Here is a 26,434-nt window from a genome sequence, read left to right as displayed (position 1 = left end):
GCTATTGGAGGTCTTAATTGCTGCCTTCATGTCTGTGACATGATTTTATGAGGCAGCTGTTAAGTAGCCACTCCCCAGTGTCCTGAGGGCCGTGAAAAGGAGGGGTCACACTCAAATAAAGCAGAGGAGGGCTTCTTCAAATGTGAGGAAGTGCTTCTTGAGGCTCCTGCAGTTTAGGCGATGGTTCTTAAAAGCATTTGAAAATTAATTCTGCAATTGTCTATCAGGGTGGTCTTTATTAAGTAAGTAAAAGAGGTGCATAGCCTCTGTTTCCCTTTCTGTGAGTTGTGTTAATAATGCTAGCCTAATAGCCTCACATGCAGGTGGGAAATGACATCCAAGAGAGGTTTGCCCCGGGGACTGGGCTGGGTGGCAGTGGCGCACACCTTTAATCCCAGCAGAGCCAGGCAGATCTCTGTGAGATTGTGAGTTCTCTGTGAGTTCGAGGCCAGCCTGGTCTACAGCGTGAGATCCAGGACAGGTACCAAAACTACACAGAGAAGCCCTGTCTCAAAAAAACAAAAAACAAACAAACAAAAAAGAATAGTCAGGATATTCACTGCCATCAAGACCCTACACCCTTGGTCTCTAGAGGCTCACAGATATACTCCTTATTTCTGGACCATAATCTATATCTTGTTTGGCACATCCTTACACCTAACTGGGATTCCTGAAGCACCCTTTTCATTTAACCTTGTCAAACACAAATCCAAATCCATCTTCTACCATGGTAGCATCATGGTCTTTTGAGATCACACTGAATCTGGCCACATCACTCCCTGCCAAAAACATTTTCCTTATACTCTGTCACCTGCAACAAGGGCTTATTTAGGTCTTTGTACGGCTTCTTCTTAAGGCAGGTGATCATGAACCAAAAGGTTAGCCTTTGTACTCAAATGACCTGGATTATAAAGTCTAAATTTCTGATTCCATCTTTTAAAAACATTCTACTGATACCCTGTAAATTCACTTGCCACTAAGCCTGACAACTTGTGTCCCATTATTGGAACCCATGAGTTGTCCTTTAACATCCATATGTACACCATGGCTGCCATTACATTTGTATAAACACACACACACACAACACACACACACACACACACACACACACACACACCAGTCATTCTGTTTCACAGTTGATTTGGATTTGTTATACCATTTATTAGCTAATTATTTAACAGTTTTTCAAATCTTCAGATAATATTGTATCCCAAGGAAAAGAACCATTCAGGGAGGGCGATAGTACCCCTTCAAAGTATTTTTGCACAATCAAATCAGGTAAAGCACTTAGCACAATAGCACAGAGCAAAGCATAAGATGCACAATGGATCGGTGCTCTATAATTTTGTCATTTGTTACTTTTTGTGCTCCTGTTGATATTATTGTATTTTAGTCTTATTGTAGTCAGTATTATTGCCCCACAGGAATATATTTACCTGGGTTCAAAATCAAGAACATAGAGGGTGAAGGACACAATGTTTAATAGATTTAAAATCTAGCAATGACTAGCTGCACAGTTTCTTTAGAGCCAAGACTCCACTCTTTCTCTGACTCTTAGCCGTAGGTTACTGTTCTTTATAGCCAATGCTAGCCTACTCTCCCTTGACCCAATTATTATATTAGTACTAAATGTGATCTGCTAGAAAGACCTGCCCCTCTTCACCTTCAAACTTTAACTATGGAATACTCTCTGTGAAGCATGTCCTCATCTCATGCCCCTCCTGAAGGAGCCACTGTTGTCTCTACTCCCTTTCAGTCATGGAACTCCTCTTTATCATTCCTTTATTGTTATTGTCCATTCTAAAGATAGGTTGGAACATCTGTCATGTTCTTCAACTTTTATGGTTCTGTAAGGAAAGCGCAGTCTTTTATGCTCTCTGTAGCCTATTTGTGTAACAAAGAATTTGCCTAGGATAATATTTCACTGCATGTGAAGATGAATGAATAAAAAGAGATGGATAGGTAGATGATTGGGTGAAAAAATAAAAGAATTAGTGAGAAGACTCATGGAATGCAAAGATTACAAAGAATCTATTTGGACTTTAATATATTCTAGACATAGTCCCATCATATATTATCTCATTTAAAGCCTTCCAAAAAGCCTGTGTGTTGTCCCAGTTTAATAAAGCAAGAAACCAAAGTTCACACTTTTTAAGTGACTTGTCAGAGATTACCCAACCAATAAACTATGGGGCTGTGAATTCATAGCCCACATTTAAATTACAAGATGACTTGAGTTCTGCTCTTAGCTACCCTGGCGATGTTCTTTGAGCTGCGAAATTATGTCAACTTTGTCTAGTAACTACAAGGAAGTATATGTAGTTTCTCTTGCATTGGCACATTTTTTTGTGTCAGCATTGCTGCTGTGAGAGTGTTAGGAGCTACAGTCTTCTGTAAGGATATCCTTTTCTGAGAGAGCATAGAGCCAGGGCTCCCCCAGTCAGGACTCTAGAGAGTTCAGAAATTAGGATATTAGTCCTGCTTTGTGCATTTTTAAGGTATTTACTCAACCTTTTCAGGATGATATACATATATAAGATGTGTGTATCACCTGTATCTCTGTCCATCAACAGTAATCATTTATTATCATTTATTAAAGAAAGAACAGAAGAATCACACACACAGCCACAGTGAGGTATTGAAGGTTGATGTCAAATACTTGCCAACATGGAATAATAATTAAGGAAGGCTTCACAGAGGATGAAACCCTCAGAAGATGTCTTGATATTAACCAGAGAGTAGGTTGGGAAGACATTTCTAGAAGGAAAAAATGAATGGGTCTTTTCTCTTGGGAAACTGTCCCTAGGAGCAGGCATATGTTAAGACACATATATTCTTCCTTTTTATTAGTAAGTAGCTATAAATTATTCACTTAGTTGGAATAAAGTAGCCAGAAACATTAATGACTTTAGAATAGTTGTCTTAATGGGTTGTTGCTCTGCTTATAAATATTGGACAAGCAGGCTCAGGGTCTGTCTTTATTTCTTTGGTCACCATCATAGTTATGCTGGTCTTTTAGACACTGTGGCAGTCTCCCCTTCCTGCCAAGGACTCACCTGTGCATTTCTAGGGAGACCACACAGATACTGACAAAGTTTGGAACGAGTATACATGACATTGTTATGACAAAATTTGAAAGGGTTTTATTGAAAAGCTGTCCTTTCTGACAAAGGGCCTTAGTCACTGCATCATCGAAATCAAGTTGGTTTAAAATAGTAGATGGTAACATCTCAGTTAGGAGGTCTAGATAAACCACAGGTACCTGAAGTCCATGCTAAAATAATCTCTCATTTCATTACCTTTGTGACATTTCTGCAGCTCTGTTTTGACCCCCTCCTCCATTGCCAGCATACAAAGCTTGCTTTTGAATCAGATTGGGGGGAGGAATCTAAAGCCACTTTTGTCTTATGAGGTCTTTTCAACTTTTTTTCCCAGAATGAAGGTCATGAACTTTTCCTCCAACTTTTTATATCCCCTTTCCTGATTTTCTTGAGCTATTTATCATGTATTGCCTTTTATTAGAATAATTTTATTAGCACTATCATATCTTCTTCTGCCTTAATGAATCTGCTCAAGTGCAGCAGTGGTTTCCAGGCAGTGCGTGAGTTCCCACTGACTCGCCTCCTTCCTGACAAACAGCAGATGCTCAATTAATGTTTGATAAATTATTGGGTGATTAATCAGTGTGACTGCATAGTCTGAGATAAGAGCTCCCATTCTCCATGCTATAGTGTTCCCATTTCCGAGGCTCTAAGATTCTGAAGTTTGTCCTTCAGGAGAGATACAGCCTTTGTCCCAGCTTTGAAACTGGGACATGAACTTTGAAAATAAATTATGTCTCCATTATCTAATATGCAATTCATACAATCATATGATTACTCTTATAGGAAGGCTGGGACGACTAGACTTAATGTATGTAAAGAATTCAGCAAGCCACACTGAACATAGTGAGTACATAATAAATCTGTGTTGTTAATTTAGGAAGGAAAGGTGATAGGCTAGGTAATTTGCACCAATCTTTTCCAACTTAAATTGCCTTTGATTGTAAATGTGATTGAGAAGTGCTGTTATTGACCAAACTTAGGAGTTGAAATAAACTTCTTGTTTGAACACTAGCCCTGCCTGAGTGTTGTGGGTATATAGCAGAGTTGTTGACTACCCTCAGGATTCCACCTCCAGCATCTGCAAATGTGGTATACTTGTCATTCTCCTTCAACTGATGCTGTGAATTAGCTGCATCCTGGATCAGAATCTTAGAACATTCAAAGAAAGGGAATGCTTTGCATCTTTGTTGAGGAAACCTTTCCACCCGGTCCCTTGCTTTTCCTCTATTGGCCACAGATGTTGTCCTAGGTGTACAGCCAGTGACAATACTACTACCATCCAGGTTATCCTCAATTGTGTCTGTATCAGGTGTGAGAGAGTTAATCAGAAGTCACAGCACAAAGCAACCTCCATAAATCTTTTCTGGCGTGCTTTTCAAAGAAGTTTGCTTTCTAGAAAGTGTATGTCACCTCCAGGCGATTTCCCTTGTCCATCTGAAATGTGTCAGGGAGCTCTCAGTCAATTCCACCAGGTCTGCCTATTGAAAGGCAACTACAAGGAGGTTAGCAGGAGACTCTAGACCAAGCTTTGGTGATGGCTAAAGACAGCACTCGAGGGCACTTCCTTCATCAAAATGAGATGTTATTATGTCACTTGGTTTTTCATATAATAAAACACCCCGAAACACATTGTCTTTATCAGAAGCCATTTATTTAGTACTTACTTCAAGTTGAGCATTTGCACTTGGCAAAGCTGGACAGTTCAGGTCTCAGTGGGGCAGGACCCAGACCTGAGTGCATCTGTTCACCTTAGTAACTGTTCATCAAGCTCTGCAGGCTCATTTATATGCTATAGGGTTTCATAAATGTGTCTCAAGGTTTTCTTAGCCAGCTTGCTTTTAAGTGTAGAAATTTCAGGAAAAGATTCTTATCTCTGTCAGAAATGAGCATATTTAAGAATGGATTCAAGTCCCTATTCAAGAACCTATAAATTAAACAGCCTCTTTTCATGGCGTTTGAGCATGTAAAAACATTTAGGCCACCTGACCCACAGTAGTGTTGGCTGTTGGAGAATTTTGATAAAGCACATAGATAGACGTTAGTAGTTATTGCTCGTTTCAAATTCAGCTGTAATCAAATGGGTAAATAGGTGAGACCATTACAGAGAGTGGTTTTGCATTCTCCTATGTTTAAAATAGACATGGTTAAACATATTGAGGCAATGTCATGGAGTGCCTGAGACATCAGCCGTTTTCAAGCTGTGCTCTAAATAGGCACTTGGAGCAAGGCATAAGGAGTTGTTGCTGAGTATGTGTGACTGTTCTATCAGGGTCTTACTATACTATACTTAGACATTAGGCATCACCATTTTTTTGAAAACTCTTAGTCTTAAATGTATATGAATATATATTCTTTTTTTTTTTTTTCACTGTTCAAGGTTTATTTGGTGTTTTCATTGGGATGACACTTGGGGAGTTGGTTACATCATCCATATGCACATCTTACTTTTTATATAGTATTTCAATGCACATTACAGACACATAATACACAAAATAATATCCTTTAGAACAGTTATGCACAAATATGCATGATGGATTTACCCACTGGAGCCACGTTATGACTGACTGGGAACTCACTGGCCTAGGCATGTTGGTGAGGGTGCGCAGCAGACACAGCAGGCTCCCAAGATAACGGAAGCCTGCACACAGTTGGCAGTGTGTCTCAGAGACAGTAGGACGACAGTGGGACTGTCACATCAACCAGGTTACCACTACACAAGTACCACTTAGCATCAGGGCAGAGCTGTGGGAATTGCCACCTTAGCACAACCACACTAAACACAGCTCAGATGAGGAGACAGTGTGTGGTCTCCATAGAAACCCTGTTGCAGCCAGGACAGTGAAGCTCTAGGACATCTGAGGACTTTAGAACTGCAGCTCTTTCTGGATGCCCCAGAGTGTATCTGCGCTCTTCTTCAAGCGGGCCTCCTCCTCAGAAGTCAGAGTCACCTTCACAACATCTGAGATTCCATTTTGTCCCAGGATACAAGGGACACTGAGGAAGACATCATCCTTGATTCCATAGAGACCCTTAATCATGGTAGAAATGGGATGCACCCGCCTAAGATTCTTCATCATGCTCTCAGCCAGGTCGGCCACGGAGAGGCCACCTCATAGACGCTGTCAACCACCTGCTTGTGAACCTCCTTCCACTGTTCCTTGTCTGTATTGCTGCCCAGTTCTGGGTTCAGGTTCTTCAGGGAGACACCAGCAACATTCACACCACTCTACACAGGCACACTGGAGTCTCCATGCTCCCCTAGGACCCATCCATGACAACTTAGTGGGTGAATGCCCAGTCTTTCTCTCATCAGGTAACGGAACGGAGCTGAATTCAGATTGCAACCACTCCCAATAACTCGGTTTTTGGGAAGCCACTTATCTTCCAGGCCATGTAGGTCAAGATATCAACTGGGTTTGAAACAATAAGCAGCTTGCTTGCAGTTTGGACTGTACTTCACAACATTGGGAATGATGAACTTGAAGATGTTCACATCTCACTGGACCAGATTGAGTCAGCTCTCTCCCTCTTGCTGACGGGCCCCCGCTGTGATGATGACCAGCTGGGAGTTTGCAGTCACATTATAGTCTTTGCCAGAGACAATTTTTGGTGTTCTGAGGAAAAGGCTGCCAAGCTGGAGATCCATCATCTCCCTTTTCAGCTTGTCTTCCTTGACATCAACAAGGGCAAGCTCATCAGCCAAGTCCTTCATTAGGATACTGATGGGCACAAGCCACGCCAACAGCACCAACCCCAACAACCGTAATCTTGTTCTGGGGGGGGAGGCTTGTTCTTCCTTAAGTAGATTCACAATCAACTGGTCCTTGAGGGTTGCCATCTTGGTGGACTTTGAACCTCTTGGGACCACTAGCGCATGATGAACAGCAGCGTGGTCTGGGTTGGCGACAGAGGCTCCAGCACCATGAATATATATTCTATATGTACTATTTGTATAACATTGCATTGAATGATTATGAACTGTCTTCCATGGGCTCAAGGGTTTGAACATTAAGTACCCCGCAGGTGGCACTGTTTATGGAAGAAAGGAGGACTAGCTGGGGGAAGTGGATGTCTGCGGATTGGGAGGGGAGTCAAGCCGTGAGGGTTATAGCCTATGATTGCCACTAGCTTCAACCTCTCTTGCTATCCTGACTCACACAGATGTGAGCAAGCAGCCTCATAGCCTGCTGCCTTGCATTCCTTGCTATCATGAACTGACAAAAATAAATACTTCTCTCATTAAATTGCTTCTGATTTATTATTTGGCTACAGTGATAAGTAACTAACATAGAAAACGGGTTCAAAGAGTTGAATCAATGTCATTGCTATAGGAAACCTGACCAAGTGATTCTTAGGCCTTTGGAGTAATTATGAGAAAAGTACAGAGTTTAGAGATGCATTCTAAAGAAGTCCTAGAATGTAGCATGTTCAGCTTAATCAGCCATTCTATTGCAAATGTAGAAGACTAGAGTATTGACTTAAATGAAGACAGTAAGGGGTCAACACTTAAAAGATTTCAGAGGGGACCAAGGATTCTTACAGGAACTGCTATAAACTATCCATGTTAAAGTCTGCCAAAGACTCTGACAGTGTTCTGCTGATAGAACAAAATTTTCATTCCTATACAGAATAAAAAGTAGGAAAATGCATAATAAACTTTTCAAAAGCTTATTAGAGTGAAAACTGCCTTTTCCTATTTCATATACATACGTGCACATTTATACAAGGGCTAGAAAAACTGTAACTTAAAGAAACAACACAAATTCATCTCAAAATGAAGGAAAAGGCCCATAAGCTAGAAGGGACGAGATTACAAACAAACTGTGAGTTCAGAAGTTGGCAACATAGTGACTCCAGATGATGATGGAATGTAAGAAAAAGTAAGACGTCCCATAAACAAGGAGAAATAAAAGACAATTAGATAAGAAGAATACTAATAGCCCTGGAAACACAATATGTACAGTTTATATTATTAAAATTCAGAGACAGATTGTGTTAAACAAAATCCAGCTATCTTCTGCTCTCCAAAGATCCATTTAAAACATAAAGATACAAAGTCTGACAGTGAAGGCATCTTAGTGAGGGTTTCTATTGCTATGATGAAACACCGTGACCAAACCAACTTGAGGAGGACAGGGTTTATTTGGCTTAAACTTCCATAGCACTGTTTATCATTAAAGGAAGTCAGGACAGGAACTCAAAGAGGGCAAGAATCTAGAGGCAGGAACTGATGCAGAGGCCATGGAGGTGTGCATCTTACTGGCTTGCTTTTTTTTTTTTTTTATAGAAACCAGCACCATCACAGGGATGGCCCCACCTACAGGTTACTGTCCTCCCCTCATCTATTGCTAATTAAGAAAATGCCTTATTGCCTGCAGCTCAATCTCATATGACTCTAGTTTATGTCAATTTTACATAAAACTAGCCAGCAAAGAAGAGGATAGCAGGGTGGACATCATACATTGTTAACCAAAGAAGACATTCAGAGAAATGCATGTGTATGATAGAATGTACTTTTCAATGACTATGACTAAAAAAATGATTTTTAGGAATAAAGAGAATCATAAATTTATCACATAAGCAACTATTTGCCACTGTGAAATGTAAGTTTATAGGCATATGCAAGAACAGCAGTTTTAAATGTGTAAAAATGAAAGAAATATTTAAATTGTTAGTATATAGTAAACATTGCAGAGTATTATATAGTAATCATTCCATTAAATCAAATGCACAAAATAATAACAACAAGAAAAATATTATTGAAAAGATGAGCAAATGAGCTTGCATAAAATTCTGCCCTGAAAAATGTTAATGAATTTTTAAAATTAATGTTAAATTTTCTTTAGGGTCTTGATATATATCATATGATGAAATTATCTGACTTTGTCCTAATTTCCTTTAATTCTATTTCCTTTTGAATCATGACCCTTATGACTAAATCTTTTGTCTTTTAAAGACATTTATTCCAATCCAGATTTCAATCTGGGGGGAGTCATCTATATTTGCTGGTTTAATTTTGTTGTTGTTGTTTCATGTATTTTGTTTTGTAAGGATATTGGAGTTAATAAGTATTCACAGGAAACAATCACTATGAAAGGAAGGTGGCTGTGTGTTGTTTCAATCCATATTTAACATATTTATTCTACAATTCATGGGAGTCATCATTTTGAAAAAGATACCATTCTGTCTTATGTACAGAAGAACCCTCCCCCATTATGGATCTAGAGTCATTTGGGAGTTTGGCATCTGAGCATGACTAGGGAACTTCATGTTTATGGGGTTAATTGAGGTAGAAATATCTGCTCTGTCAGTGATACTATTCTCTGGCCTTGGTTTTGGATTCCATGAAAAGGGGAAAGTCTGAAGAGCAAATGCATTCTTTGCTCCTGGCTTCAATTGTCAGTGCGGTGTGACTTGCTGGTTTTAACTCCTATCACCTTGCCCTACCCATCATAATGAACTATACTTGAGTTATGATATAGAATAACCCCCATTTTCCTTAGGTTTATTTTGTCAGGGTGTTTTATCATGGTGACCGGAGAAGTAACTAACACACCCAAATTTCCTGTACAGGATCTAGTTTTGAATACCTGCAGAGAACAGCTGTAATACCTGATCTCTTCCACACATGCCAGTCTTTGTAACTTGCAAAAAGAACTGTCTGAGAAGGGTTGGTGTGCTGTATAGCCATACAGTCCTGAATGAAGTGATATAATACTGAATGTGACAAATTTAATTTTTTCAAAAAGGCTAAGCAAGGGTGTGCCTTGGATGAGAGAAGAGTTGCTGTGATCCTCTTTTATAGAATGTTACATATCAGTAGAAATCATCATAGATTCTGAGATAGGGATCTCTCTAGTAATTCATTTTTGTTTTTAATTCATATTGGTTCCAAGTAGATTGTTTAGAAATAACTGTAGAGTCTTGTCATCTGTGGCATTGTGACTAGAACTGGAGTGTTCTGTTAAATGAAGTAAGCCAGACAGAGAAAGACAAACACTGTGTGATCCCTCAAAAGCTGAGAGTAGAATGAATGGCTGTTGTAAAGGCTGAAGGAAGAGTAAGGAGAAGAAAGGGTTGGGGAAAAGTGATCAATGGGAACCAAATTCCATTTAGTCAGGAGCCAGAAGCTTTCCTAGTAGGGTGATTATCCACAATAATCATGTAATACACATTTCAAAAAGCCAGAGAAAAGGACTTCAAAAGTTTTAATCATAACTATATACACTTTATGTAAAGACAGATTGAATAACATAATGTGTAGGTATCAAAGCATTACATATTGCCCCCTTAGTATGTATAATTCTATTTTATGTATCCATTAAGAAAGAAAAAAGGAATGAAATAAAATAATTTCTTTTGATCCTGAAAATACAGGCTGTGTATATAAAGATTACAATATCTCAGAGTGGCAAGGGTCATTATAACCTCAGACCTCATTTATGTGATGCTCTGTTCCTCTGTTCTCAGCACAACCATCAAGCCTCAGTCTGACAATTGTGTCTGCCATAGGAGAAGCCTCCTTGGCTGCTACAGCCGATTCTAGTTTCAAGCTCATAGCTCCTCCTCTCTAAGCTGATGTCTGGAGGGACTACCTCCATCAGACCTATGAGCTTGCCACTCCTATCAGGGTCAGGATATGGAGTAACAATGAAGCAGTCAGTAACTTCAGCATTCAAGTACAGTGATTATTCTTTATTATTAGCACATCACAGGATATCTGACCTTGGCATTGACTATTGCAACTGTCAATCAAATATGCCATGGCAATAATTGGGCTTCCTTCCTGCCCCTTTTTCCTATGGCTGAAAGCAATCACTCCCTCACATTTCTCCAACAAATGTGAACTTGTAGGAAGAAGCAGTTTTAAGGCCAGCACCATGGGGATGGCTTTGGGGTTTGTTTGTTCTCAGGGAATATGTAGCCAAGGGGAAACAATAGCTATGGGTCCCTGGTTTTGTTTACCTAACTGTTCTGGATTCTTTCATATGTTACTGAGCTGATCAGACACATGAAGCAGGTTTTCCAAGCTCACACAGTAAGTCATGAGCAGGACTGGATTGAACTTCATCCCTCTATGTCCCGCGCTGCTGCCCCTTCTTCCACACTTTGCCCGTCTGCATTCAGTGCCCCCTCCAAGATTTGTGTTTACATCACCTCTGTGGTGTGTCTGCACATTCACAGGCCTCATAGCTTGGGGTGAAATTCAGCAAACATGAATGCAACAACCTTAAAAAGACCCTTTTCTAAAAATCCTAATTACTCTGTTGGGATTTTTATTCATTTTCTTGCCTAATTATTATTAAGAATATGCCATCTGTGTAAATTAGATTTTAGGATTTTGCCATAAACTTTTGTGCAATTTAACTTAGAAAAAAGTAGCTTTTAATCTCATTTCATGATGGAAAATGTTGGTCTGATATGAGGGGCCTAATTGTCCCTACCACGTGTTAAAATCCAAATGCAGCTAAACATTAAGGTTAAATGATGATATTACTACTTCTTTGGTTTGTATTTTACATCCAATTGAAAACACAAACCTCTTGCCTCATTAATCCTTTGCAATCCAATTTTTACCCCCCTAAATGAAATGATCCTTTTGGGACACATTTATATCCTTTTAACAGCCGCCTGACAGTTCTGCTGATGGAGTTTGTATCCAACTTTGTTACTGGATAGTGACAACTTGCCCTGACGGATATGTGTACGTAATTATTCTCTCACAGTTAGATTTAATTAATGCTTATCCTCATCACGATCTTGCAGCTAGCAGGCTTTCTCTGCAGGAGCAGTTAATGGTAAAAGGATTTCCTTTTTAGCCAACAGAGACTCCAAAGGGCTTTGTAAAACTTTTTTTTAAACACTTGGAAGAAAAAAAAAAAGTGCATCCAACCATGATTAATTTCTCCCCTCTTCATGTTAATGCCAAATATGAACTAATTGGGGCTACATGTAGGGTTGAGATTTTTAAACCTGATTTTATACCACAGATATTGTCAACTTGCAGAGTTCTAACAAATCCAGAAAGAAAAATCTGTATTTTATTTAATACCAGGGCCTATAAACAAAGCACACTGTCTTCACGTTGCATTTGTGTTTATTCATAATATGCACATGTCCATTTTTCTAGCCTTCTCCCCAAATGTTGTTCAGAGTTCGATAATAAATTATTGCTTCAGAGTGAGATATTTAGGAGAAATGATGTAGAATATTGCACTTGAACAGAGATGATTAGGCAATTCATAAGAAGAATGACAGTGTATTTATAAAACCCTATTATATGTGAATACTTAAAAAATTATCTGCCCAATCCACACTTGTAAAATATTAATGTCTCATTTGCTTTTTATTACAGTAATAGCAGTGCCTTGTGTTTGTAGAGAGCTTAACAGTTTACAATAAATTTCCATAGCTATTGTTTGTAGTGATCCTTGCAATAACCCTATGAGGCAAGTAGAGAAAACTGGAGACTATAGTGCTTGAGCTGCTTGTCCACAGTTGCATGGCTGGAAAGCAAAGGAACGTGGAACGGAAGATAGAGTATCTCAAGCCAAGCCCATATTGTCTTCATTACCTTGCATACAGGGAAGATTGTGTGAGGACTTAAGTGGCAGTCCCTTTTGATTTTCATTTGTCTTGCTAAAGCATCCCGTATAATCTCAGCTAAAAAAAAAAAATCTATCTGAGATGGATCTCATGTGATGCTACTTACTTTAATGACCACATGCATGAAATATTAATGATCATTATTGCTGTGAGTTGTTATGAAAGATTTCATCTAGCAAGATTCCAGAGGCCTCTAGGAAAACGTGGCCACTTCTGGATGGAAGGAAACACGTCTGTTTTCCTATTACACAAGACAATGCTGAACAGCCTTGACCTTGAAGGGCAAAAATCCTAAAATGAAATGTCAGTTATATTAAAACTATGAATGGGAAGTGGGTGTGTATAAACTATCTTATAATACAGTTGAAAAAACAAACACAAAGAAGTGAAGCAGTTGCTTTTCAACCATGGGGTTAGTGGCAGATCATACAGACTCTGGGCTCATCTCTGTCCTCTCTATTGTAGCAATGGCCTTACACTGGGGAAAGCCTGAGAAATTGCCTTGTATGTGAGTGAGAAATTGATCAGGAATGGCTAATCCAAGGTCTTGTATTGACCACAGGCAGAAATAGACCCAGAACTCTGTTTAATTTCTGCAAATTTAGTATGATTCCACAAACGTTGGTTGAATATATATTGTTGTAGTGCTTGGCGTGTGGCATGTACCAATATGGCTTCTTTTGTTTGTATTGTGAATAAGAAATGTATGAAATTAATTACTAGTGAACTTATTGTGCACAATTAAGTGAGTAAATTTTGGAGTAAAGGCTAAGGCATCAGTATGAAGCAGATTTGGCTTATAGTTTCAAAACACAAGCTGCCTGTACGTGGCTTTTCCTTGCATCTTAATATTTTTACTTTTCTGAACCCCAGAAAATGAATTTTTAATTGAAGAATAAGGGCTAAAAAACTGTAGAAATACAATTACGTTTGTGTACAAATTATACATACAAAATAACAAGGGTTTGCCCTGTATCCTGCACAACGTTGCTTTATTCAATATCTTATTAGAGTAAGCTCTTGTGCTAGCCATGCAAAATAGATATTTGTGGTGATTGGAATGAAAATGGTTCCCATAGGTGCATATATTTGAATACTCAGTCTTTAGTTGATGGAACCATTTGAGAGGGATTAGGGAGTATGTCCTTGTTGGAGGAGGTACATTACTGTGGGTGAGTTTTGAGGTTTTCTAAAGGCCAAGACATTCCCATTTAGCTTTCTCTCTGCCTCATGCTTGTGGGTTAAAATGTATATTCTCAGGTACTACTTGATCATCATGCCTCCCTGACTGCTTCCATGCTCCCAGCCATGATAGTCAAGAACTCTAGCCCTCTGCAACCATGAACCGCAAATTAAATACTTACTTTTATAAGATGCATTGGTCATGGTATTTTGTCATAACAATAGAAAAATAACCAATATAATGTTATTGTCTTTAATATATCCATTTTGCAAGTGAAAACAATAAGGCTCACAGACAAGGTTACATCAAAAGCCAGATGTCTAGTCAGTGACTGTGGTGATTTGTGTTAAGTTTCAACTAGACAGAACTGAGAATTACAGACCGGTGAGGATTATTTTCTTTATTGTAGTTGATGTGGGACTACCCATCTTGAGTATGGGAGGAACTACTTTCTTAGAAGGGGATGCTGGACAGTTTAAAATGCACAAAATGAGCTGAACACTTAGGAACATTCACTGAGTTCTATTCTGAAAACTTGGAAGGAATAAAACGAGCTGCTTCAAGACCCTAATACCTTAACTTCCCCACTATGATGGACTGTACCTTGACCTGTAACATAGAATAAATCTTTTTTCTTTTAGGTTGCTTTTGTCAGAGGATTTTATCATAGCAACAGGAGAAGGGACTAAGACAGTGAGAAAGCTTTTACATAGCCCTAGTTAGTTGAATTGTAAAGGCAGACTCTTGACTGCAGCATATACAGCCTCTCTCAGGAAAGCTTGTGCTAGAGCAGTGGGTGGTGACACATGGTACCCAGAAGGTCATCATTGAGTTCTTGTTGCTATGGCCACAGTATTCGTCTCTCCTGAGAACCTGGCAGAACAGTGAGCCTCAGACTGCTACTCTAGGATGAAGCCTGCCTGGCTCCCTGAGCATTACCAGCTTTTTAGGTGATTGTGATCATGAAGTGGGAAAGACATTGTAGTCCCAAAATAGTGCTGTCTTTGTTTTCCTTTTTCTTGAAATTTCAAGACTTTGGAGGCCCTACAGGTCCACAGTTTCTTCCTCTTTGGGGTCTTTATGTTATTCACCCTGTCTCTGATTTTTAGGTGTGTGTTGTTCTCTTATGTGGATGATCAAAGCCAGCATGAGAGGGGTTCAGGGCTGTCAGCTTTGTGAGGAGGTAGGCTCCAGGGAACTTAGACATGATATGTGTTGTACAGTGAATTGTGACATATGTTTGGTAAAATATAGGGGGAATTTCCAGAGAATTCTCTGCCTCCTCCTCTCTAAAACTACCACCAGTATAAAACACAGCCAAGACTACTTTGTTGGGTTCCTTTATTTTCTCATATTTTCATTAGATTTTTCAGAATTTCAAACAGTGTCTTTTTATTATACTCCCCATGCCCCACTCAGGCCTTGGTTAAGGGAAATTTCTACCCATCTCTCTGTCAAGGAACTGACAAGCAAATCACACCATGTATCTACATATATCCTACTCTTGGATCTCTCCTAAACCACCATTTCAAAGTTCTGTCCCTAAAACAGCAGGGTCCATTTCTAGTTTGTATCTTTGTATCCACTGGCGGTGCTCTCAAATACTGTATGTCTGGTCTCTTCCAGCCCTGATACCAGATGGTCATAGGAACACAGTGAGTAAAAGACACCAGTCTAGCATGGCCAATGGCATCATATCTAGGAATTCTATACAGTCCACCTGTGCGCTCTTTCCTTGTTTGCACCTAATCCTGAATATGCTATTTCCATTTTATAAGGACACTCAGGATCTGAGCATAAGTTGAAATCATTGGGTCTCCTTGGAACATCTGTGATGTGCTATATTATGGCTATAGTTTGTTGAAATATTAGCAGTGTCTCAGGGACTTTTACCCCCTTACCACCCTAAATGAAATTTATAGGTCGCCAAAAGCCTGCAGGAGGATTTCAATTGCATGCCTCCTAATGGACACTACACATTACCTATGAACAACAGTATTACACCACAGGCTTCATTGGGTGACAGGGTGCATGTGGCAGTTATTTATATCACAACCCAACTACTAGTGCAGAGTCCTTACCTACTCTGAGGTCCACTCAGAGCTGGCAGCATTCCATGTCATGAGGCCATGGAAGTATTCCAAAATATATAATTTGTTGCCTTCAGATTCAGGATAGGTACACCTGACATCAGGCTTCCTTCTGAAGGACAAGGAAGAAAAGGAAGCCATTGCTTCTTGATTTTGGTTCTGTGGCATGACAGGGTTTACTGAATTTTTCACACTTCACTGATGAAGTGAACCACCAATTCTTCATAAGATTTATCTCTGACCTTCAAACATGTATGTTTCAAACCCATAGTTTCCCTTTTGTGGTCATCTGGTGTATGTATAGATTTCAGTGTTATTCTTTGACTTGTACACATTGCATTTGTCCTTCCAGACTACTGTAACAGGATGTATACTGTTAGCATAGCCATGGGACAAGACTAAAAATATGTAGTAGTGACTACCTCATGTGAACTAAAACTACTTCTGTTCTTCTTCCTGGAAGGAGTTTTAAAATGTGTTCTACAATCGCTATATGCAAATAGTATATGCCAACACTGTGTTAATTGCCTATAGCATGGACAACACACGTAGTAGCTAGAGTTGTTAGAGTTTATGCTACTTTATTGTGCAAACTTGAAACTATGTTCAAAAGTTTGGTAAGGTAAGTGCTCCAGAAGGTGTGAAGTAAATCCTATGTAGAGCCATGTTCACATCAGTGATGATTTCACATTTCAGTACCCTTTAACATGCCATTTCATCCCTTGCAGAATGAAGAAAAGCCTTTTATTTTGCATGGAAAAGACTGATAAATTAAATACTACTATGATGGAGCCCTCTATTCCTATTTTTTTTTTTAAAAAAAAAATCTTTAAGATGATCACCTATCACTTTATTTACCTTCAAGATGAAATATCATTCTTGGTGAAGTCTTTTGGTTGGTGGTGGGCATGGCCCTACTTGGTCTCTCCACTTGATGTTTTTAATCACCGAATTTAGGGAAACCATGAAAAGGGTGTTCTGCAAACTATTAAGTCTGTCATTGTCAATATGTACTTAGGGACTAGGTAAATGACCACCCCTGTGACTAAATCAGAACTCAATGCTTTTGTTTAGTACTCTCTTGGTTCTATGGGTCTTAATGTCAACATATAGTAAACTGCCTTTGAAATGTCCGATATTCTTACCTGTGTATGGTTAACCTGACAAATGGCCATAACTCCTCATGATAAAGTCATCCTAATATACTCTGTGTGTGCATGTATGTGTGCATGCGTGCGTGCGTGTGTGCGTGCGTGCGTGCGTGCGTGCGTGCGTGTGTGTGTGTGTGTGTGTGTGTGTGTGTGTTTTGGATCCCTTCTTCATGGATACCCAGGCTGTCTATAAATCATTGGTTTAGGTCTAAGAATTATTTCAGGCCCATTAACTGGGCATGTGATTGATATTTTGTTAGTGCTTACCAACATGACACACTTGCTCATTTGGCAGGAAGACCTGGAATGTGTGTAGGAAGGCAGGGTTTTCAGTTATCCTCAAGAGGCATGCTAAAAGCTTTGTATCTCTCCCATGCTGAACAAGAGCCAAAATATTTTGTACCTTTTCAGCATTTCATAATTACATAATATATAAATATATACAATTTCTTTTCTTTACAGCTCTGAAAATATATATCATTTCCTTTAATATAAAATAATAGCTATTCAGCATAACAGAGTCATTTTTCATGTTCTAGTGCCATTATCCTTCACTGCTCATTCTCTCTCTCTCTCTCTCTCTCTCTCTCTCTCTCTCTCTCTCTCTCTCTCTCTCTTTCTCAAGTCTGCTCACAGAAAAGCTTCTAAAGTCAGAACTCAAAAACCTTCCTGTAAAATATAGGGTAATATTCAGTGCTATTGCAGAACTGATTTTTATCATTTGTGTAACTATATTTTATTGGTGTGTGTTGATTAGTAACATTGCTTTTTTATGTTAATGCATTTTAAAATAAATTTTACTTTGAAGTAGATCAGAAAGATAATTTGTCCAAAACCAGGCATTGAGAACAAGCTGAGCTCAAATTGTGTACTCAAGCATGGGTTCTTTCTAGTACTCATATGTGTTGGCTCCACTTTGAACTATGGAGGGAGTAAATCTGCAACCATTTTTTGTGCCAGTGCACTGAGGGGTGTGTTATATGGTGCAGAGATCTCTAGAGAACACTCTCCTTACTTCCTTTACTGTCCTTAATAGGGGCCTTGCTACCTTGGTCATCATAGTCCTTGGTACTTACATTCCTTAAGCCAGAAATCAATTCCTGGGAACTGAGAACAGTTTGGGAAATAACATACCTTGTCTAATAAAATCAATTTCAGTACTTTCATTTCCCTAGTGAATTTTTCCACTTAAACAAATAGTTGAGTTCCTGAAAAGTGTATGTCTGCGCAAGAGTTTTACCAACCTGCATGTGGATCTTATCTGGGAAGGAGAATGAATTTATAATTTCCCTTCACCTGCTCTCCTTAGAGTTTTTTTTTTTTTTTTTTTTACATTGTTTTGAGCCATATCTCTTCATGCATTCAGCAGTACTTACTGAGCACACTGTGTGTCTAGGAGGTGTGTGTGTGTGTGTGTGTGTGTGTGTGTGTGTGTGTGTGTGTGTGTTTGTCACAGGAACAACTAAGACTGTGGTAATAAAACAGAGAGATGCTGATAACCCTAAGCCTGTACTGTCATGTAATAGAGAGGCAATGAATGAAGCTGCAATGTCTTTCAGAAAGTAGTAAATGCTACAGAGAAAATAGTGTAGAGGAAGGTGATAGAATGATGTGGTATCAGAAGAGGGGGTCTCAGATAGGGCGATTCAGGGAAGGGTTCTATATGAAGGTATTTTGAGTACAGACACCTGGATGAAGTGAATCCAAAGCATTATAAGCAGGGAAAGACAACGTGATGACCCTGATGCCAGAGGTAAGTTAATATATTTGAAGGCCCAGGTTTGGAGGCATGGAGCACTGTGCAGAGAGAAGCAAGGCTAGAGAAGCAGAATGTGGATCCATGACTTAAAACAGTTGTTGGTTTTAGAGCACCATCCTAGATTAATGAGCAGCCATTAGAAACTCATAAACAGAGATTATAAGTGGTTTGATTTCTATTTATAATATTTTGTATGGAAGTGACATTGGAGACATGGAAACCTGGAGACTGGCAGAGAATATTAAACATGGTTGAATAGAGAACATGGAAGTTTAACCTGAGATTACAGCTGTGGAGATGTCAATACATGACTAAGCCTCTGGGTTTTAAGGAGGAACAATGGGGCTTATATGGGTTGGATCTTCTCTAGGAGAGAGATAGAAAGGTTCACCATGACTATCATGTTTACCATGTTCTCTTCCAAGTTAAAGCTGGTGATATTCTTTTTGAGATGGAAGAGACCAGCCAAAGAACCTGATTAGGAACCATTTCCAAGAATGCTAACTATCCAGTCATGGTCTCTCACTAAACTGAGTATGGTTTACAATCTGTCTGGTAAATAGAAAATTGCTTTTCTTTTTTAAGAAGAGAAAAAAGAGGAGTTTAAAATGGTATATGGTATGCCTAAAGCTATATGGCAACGTGAATAGAGCCACAGTGCAGCCACTGAGATCCTGAGACTTAGCTGGTAATAATTTTCACGCCACTGGCTTTTGAATCCCTTCAAACAGTCATAACATTAGTTTGTGCCTTGCCCTTATGGGTGTAGAACAAAAACAGAAGTTACAGGTTCTTTTTACATTACGGTGATTTAAAAAAAAATGCGTATTGGTGTTTTCCCTGCATGCATGTCTGTGCATCACATGTGTGCCTGGTGCCTGTGGAGGATGGAAGAGGGCATCAGCTCCCCTGAGGCTGGAGTCATATACAGCGATAAGCTGTCATGTAGGTACAGGAAATCAAACCTATGTCCTCTGGAAAAGCTGCTGGTGCTCTTAATCATTGAGTCATCTCTCCAGGCCATAGAACAGCGATTTCAAAAGTGGGTTCCACCTACATCCGTCTCTATTGTCCTGAAATACCATACTGGTGGTGGTGGCAGTCAGGAGGAGGGGCACTTACATCCAGGGTATATGAAATTTACCCCAGGATTCCTTACTAGGTCTGAAGAACAAGTGTAAGGTCTGCTGCTCTGACAAGATACTGCTTCCTAGTGGGACAGAAATGGAAAAGGGCAGAGGGGCAGAGGTTGGTAGCTCAGAGAAGGGAAAATTCAGTCTCAGCACATGTAAAATATTTCACATTGGGATCAACAGGCTAATAACTTGGCAAATAGTATTAAAATGAGAACATCCTTTCAGAGTGTCTGCAGGTCTGTGGAGATCGTCCTGTGAACTCTTCTTGCTTTGTTCCTTTTGGCCAATACTCTCTCACACTTAGCACTTGTTAGGTGCCATACCAAAAACATAGGAGGGCAAAACCCATACTGGAGACATTGGGAGTGGTCAGAACTCTTCCTACCCACAAACACCTCCCTGCTACTCTTTCCTAAAGCAGTTGTATTGAAACAACTCTAGATACTTAGATTCATGTTGTTGGGTTATTTATTTTTTAAAAAATATTCTCCTACCCTCTTCTCCAAAAGCCACTTAAAACTCTAAACTTGCTCAAGAAAGAAAAAGAAAAGTGCAAATAGCCAATTGAATTTAGTCTATTCCATTTGGATCTCAGCTAATTAAAGTTAGAATTTGTCCAGAAGGCTTTATATTGTCTGGCTCAGAGGAAATGGACCTTTCCCAGTTTAGAGGAAATGGAGGTTCTTCATCTCCAATGGATGTTCTCCCCTCACCCCACTGAGCATGGACTGCTCTGAAAACTTCCCAGTGCCAGCATCAGCTTCTGTTCTACAGAATGTTGCCATACCATATGGAGAGCTGAGGACAGCACTGGGTATGGAGACCCTGTCAGGTCACTTCTGTCATCTCCTCAACATGTGAGTGAAGGCACACTCTGCTCATGTCATGCAGCTGGTAATGGACCTAATTAGATGACATGTGGGAAGATGCTCCTTTCATGAGGACCCCACAAGCCGTCACCACACATTCTCTAAGATATTCATGGATACACTATTCCAAGCAATTCTGCTAACCATGTAGCACCATCAGTCCAAGGCAGGTGCATTCCCATATAGACCGACTTGCTTGGAAAGATGGGCTTCATAAAGAATTTAGAACAAAACTCATATGATGGCCTCCCAGAATGAGCATTTTCTTGAACTATGTCTAGTGAGAGCCAGATAATGGAAAGGATTATATATTACCAATATATTTTCATCCTAACTTCATAGATTTATCATATACAATGCACTCAACTAATGGCTTAATTATACAAAAATTGGTAGTAGAATAGAACTCCAATATTTCCTTAGTCATCCAAAGTTTGCTGCATCCTTTGAATGTACCCTCTAATTTGTTTCACAATAGCCCTGAAGAGTAGGCATTGTCTTAGAGATGTGGAAACCAATGTTTAAAGAGGTTAAGCCACCCAACTAAGGAACTGTTACAGGTGATTACTACTACATAACAAATTGTCAGCCGGGCGGTGGTGGCACACGCCTTTAATCCCAGCACTCGGGAGGCAGAGGCAGGCGGATCTCTGTGAGTTCGAGGCCAGCCTGGGCTACCAAGTGAGTTCCAGGAAAGGCGCAAAGCTACACAGAGAAACCCTGTCTCGAAAAACCAAAAAAAAAAACAAATTGTCACAAAGCTTTGTGGTTAAGAATCATAGCTATTATTATCATTATCATTATTATTATTACTATTAATACATTTGTATTTGCTCACAGTTCTTTGTATTGGGAATATTGGAAGGTATAAACTAGTAGTGCTTACTTGGGGCATTAATGTGGTCGAGCCCAATGACAGGTATAGCTGTAGGTATATGAGGTTGTAGGAAGCTAGCTGTATGCTGGCTCATGCAAATTGTTGATTTCTGCTGGTGCTGTGACCTGTTTGCCTCCATGAGGCCTCTTGAGAGGTTCTGAGGAGTCAGATTCTGTAGATCAAGTCTGGCTTTTGTCAGTGTAGCCCTCCTAGGAAAAACTAGATGAAGCTGCATGTCCCCTTCTGACCTTGTTTTGGGAGGCCTATGGCTCCATTTTTCTGCTGTTCCTTTCATTCAAAGCAGTAAGAAGCTCACACAGATGCACGAATCAGAGGCCATCTCAACTCAAGAGGACATGTGCAAAAGAATGGAAAAGCTGTTTAAAGCCACCACAGAATTCAAGAAGTGAGATTCGTTTGCATGTTTTCACTCCAAATCTAGTCTTTTTTTCCTAGCCTATGTTGGATATATATGATGGATTTTCAGTACAGAAAATAATTCCAAGCTAATGTGGGATATAGCAAAAGTTTCCTAGTTGCTGGAGAAAAAGGGATTATTCTGCTGAAATCAGGCTATCTGATAACTCACTGAATTGTCTCTCCTCCAATTTCATGCCTGAAATGCAGAGGAGAAGTGAGGACTATTGTCCCTCTGGGATTACCTCTCTGCCCTTAAATGAGAACACCAAGAAGAAGGTGATTGGGAACAAGTTGTCTTAAATTACATATTGCTTATATGTGTAACCAATAACTGGATACACTTCTCAGTCTGATAAATGGCAGAGATAATGGTTCAGTTCACTGCAGAAATTGTGTGGGACTGCTGAGGCTCCGTGGTAGACTACTTCTCTTCTAGATTCAAGGATTGCATTACATCCCCAGTACCATAAAAATAAATAAATAAAATTTGTAAAGTTCCCCAAAGAACAGACAGAAAAAATTAAAAACAAATTGGATCACCCAGCCATCCAAACAGCACCTATAGTTAAATTTTAATCTGTTTTTTCTCAATTCACTAGTATTTTTCTATATTCAATTCTAAATCAAATTTACCAAGTGTAAGTTATATAAACTGCACTAATTTATAGTTTTCAGTTCTGCAAGTTTTGGAAAATATAGCCATTAGAAAACATTTCATATCCCCCCTCTAAAGAATTCTCTTGGCTTTTTGTGAAGTTCTACAGCACAAGCTTCCTTCCCCCACAGTAGTCAACCACAAATCTGCCTTCTGTAACCATAGTAAATATGTCTTTTGTAGTGTCACATAAGTGATGGAAAATAGTATATTCACCTTTGTGTCTGACATCTTAGCTTCAGCACAGGGATTTTGACATTCATCTGCACTACTGTACATAGCTCTAGGTCATTTTCAATGCTTAATGGCTTTGATATCTAGAAATATATTTCTATTTCATCTGCGGACCCATTGATAAACACTTGAATTCATTCCAAGGTTGTGTTACTCGGAGTAGAGCTGCTATGAATGTGTACAGTAGTTTATGTGAGCGTATGCTTGTGTTTCTTTTGAGTAAATAACTGTGTCAAATGTCAGCTGTGTATATTGCTGAGTTTTCTGTCTGGCTTTTTGTTTGTTTGTTTGGTTGGTTGGTTGGTTGTTTGGTTGGTTTTTGTTATTTTTTTTATCTGTTGCCTATTCTTTAGTGATACCAATGTTGCCTTGGTTTTGTGGCCTTATGGTAAACCTTGAAACCCTAGAGTGCAAACCCCTCAAGATTGCTCTACTTTGCAGCTGCTTTGCATGGCAGGTTGTTTGTGCTCCTCTATACATTTTGGAATTATCTCAATGATTTCTGTGTGAAAATGCCTGCTAAAATGACAACTAGAATTCCATGTAATATTTATATAAATTTGGGGTGGGATCTTAAAATGCTACTTATTCAATCCACTTGCATAGCATTTTTGTTCATTTGTTTAGCTTTTTAAAATTTCTTTTGGTGGCACTTTGTAGTTTTTGTAGAAGTCAAGCATGCCTTCTACCAAACATTTCATTAACTATTTAGACTCCACTTTGCACTAGTGTAAGAGGAAGTGCTTTGGAACATCATTTCCACTTGTCCTCTGTCAGTCTGTATAACTACAACTGACTTCTTGAATATTTACTTCACATTTTTCAGCCCCACTAAAGATCACTTATTCAAAGAGTTATTTCATAGATTCCTTGTAGCTGTTGTATATATAAATAGTCATGTCAACTGCGAGGAGATGCAGCTTTACTCCTTCCTTTCAAATTCTGGTCCTTTCCTTTGCTTTGCTGTATTGAAAAGGATAGAGCAAGAATCTCTGTGCTTCATTTCAGCAGTGACACTATGATGTTCATCGACTCTTGTGCCCTTCATGTTCATGTTGCCTGGTGTTCCCTGGGATTGCATCTTATACTAAATTCTGTGAATGTCATTCTTTATTCATTTTGTCCCCTTTCATTTCATTATTGACAATGTCTAGGTGTCTAACTTTAGGCTTTTTGGTATTGTCTCATGAATGCCTTGGTCATCGTGTAAAATTGTTATACCTTCTTCTGTTTCTTCTTTGGCCATGAAATTGCTGCTATTCTATCTTCAAAGTCATTAATTATGTTTCCCATCCAGTCAGGGCATCCAGTAATTCCTATTTATTCTTATTTATCTTTTTCTTTTAATTTTTACTATTCTTTCAAAATGTCATAGTGTATACAATGTATCTTGATCATAACCACCCCTCACTCCTCACTCAATTATCCCCTGTGACCCCCATCTAATCTTCCTCCCAACTTTATTTCCTCCTTCTATATCTGTTTGTTTGTTTAACCCACTGACTACAATTAGTGATGCCATTACATGTGTTGATGTGGAGTCATCTAATGGGGAATGAGGGATCCTATCAGTGGCCACACTCCTAAAGAAAAGTAGTTCTCTCTCCACTTGCAGCCATCAACTTGCCAATAGCTCCTTAGGTAGGGGCTGGGGCCTCAGGAGACCCTCTCTAGTCCTTTTAACTGGCTTGATTTTGTTCAGGTCTTGGGCAGTAATCACAGCCACTATGAGTTCATGTATGTAACGGCCATGTCACATCCAGACCACAACACGTCACAGGATTCTTCTCCATTTTCTCAAGTATTACTTTTTTTCTGCCTCATCTTCTGTGTTGTTCACTATATATCTACATCTATACCTACATATCTAAAATAGACACACTCCTATAGAAAAATGATTCTTCCTCTCCAACAGTCATCCACTTGCCAGCAGATATTATATATGCTTCCTGTAATGATTTTTACATTTTTATTCATTGAAAGCATCGTGTGCCTAATTGATTTCAGGTATAGTGACACCTATCTGATAATTCTGACATCTATATCCTCTTAAGGAAAATTTACAATTGTCTTTTCTCTTGAAAATAGGCAAGGTTTCCTGCTTCTCTGTATACTGAGTGACTTTAAATTGATTTAGGGGATATCTTGACTTATTGTGATGAGAACTCTTGGATTTTGTTGTATTTCATCACAAGCTACTGATGCTTTGTTTTATAACACTGTTAACTTGCCTACTTCCAGTTTTTCCTGGAATGGCATGCAGTAGCTCAAATTCCAGAATTGTGTTACCGGTAGCTGAGCTTGTTGGGACCTGCCTCATACCTTTGTGGCCCAGAGGGCAGCCAATATGTGAGCAAAAATTATATAGTCTTTGGACTTCCTTTTTTGGTTTCTGTCTTTCTTTCTTTAGTTTATCTGAAATGCATCCACCAGATCCTCAATACATTAAAAGAAAATGTATTTATGTACCTGTAGCCTGGTTAGCATGTGTGGTTTACCTTTCTAGGGATAAATATACATGCTCTTATTTTCTTCCCAGAACCCCCATGTAGTGTTGTATCTTTTGATAAATTGTATCATTGTTATGCGTAAGATGGTGGGGGGTATCAATATCTTATTGTCATGTAACACCCAGAATCTCCATGTTTAGTGCTAATAAATTGTTAATATGGAGTTTATGTTTTCTGTATCAAGTTGGACATAAAATTATCTATTTTATAATATGCTCAAATAGCATTAACACATGTATAATGGTGCATAAACCCCTTCTTATGTATGCAATAGTTCTTTAGGGTGAATTCCCAGAAGTGTATCAAAAGAGAAGGATATTTTTAACGTATTTCTTTTTCATATTACAAAATTGCTTCCCAAAAGGGTTGTAGAAATTTGCACTGCTCACAGCAATTTAAAAAAATGATCATTTCATAAAATCCTTGCCAGCACTGGATATTAGTAAAATAAGAACATTTCAATTTTAAAAGATGAAAATTCATAACCAAAAATTTAGGAGCATACACATACACATCATAATTTAATAGCAGAGGAGAGAACCTGCTGGTTCTTTGGCCAGAGATTCTGAAATGAAATGGATTTTTGCACAGAACACTATGAAAAAAACCTGAAGTACTTAACAAATAACTAAAAATAGCTGCAAAGAGAAATGACATGGGGATCATAAAGGGAAGAAATATGTTAGTATAGGAAACTAAAAGATGGGAAGGAAGGTCAAAATCCCTAGCAGTTTATCCTAAACTTCCAAGACTACTTCCAGGAAGGCTACAACTTCATATTTGTCAATGTATTACGGGTGAAACTGAAGGAAAACCAACAAAAATAATTCAAGGTTTTCA

The 26,434-nt window shown here is 39.0% G+C and overlaps 1 protein-coding gene and 1 pseudogene across 4 annotated transcripts in view; one reads left to right on the top strand and one right to left on the bottom strand.

The window, feature by feature from the left end:
* The window catches only part of Astn2 (astrotactin 2), a 948,854-nt gene that overhangs the window by 269,209 nt on the left and 653,211 nt on the right, over window positions 1-26,434 (top strand). The window lies entirely within an intron of this gene.
* Window positions 5,537-7,028, bottom strand: LOC114705786 (annotated as a pseudogene).

This window comes from Peromyscus leucopus, chromosome 2 (genome assembly GCF_004664715.2).
Source record: "Peromyscus leucopus breed LL Stock chromosome 2, UCI_PerLeu_2.1, whole genome shotgun sequence".
In the NCBI taxonomy this organism is placed as follows: Eukaryota; Metazoa; Chordata; class Mammalia; order Rodentia; family Cricetidae; genus Peromyscus; species Peromyscus leucopus.
This window is presented reverse-complemented; position numbering and strand designations above follow the sequence as displayed.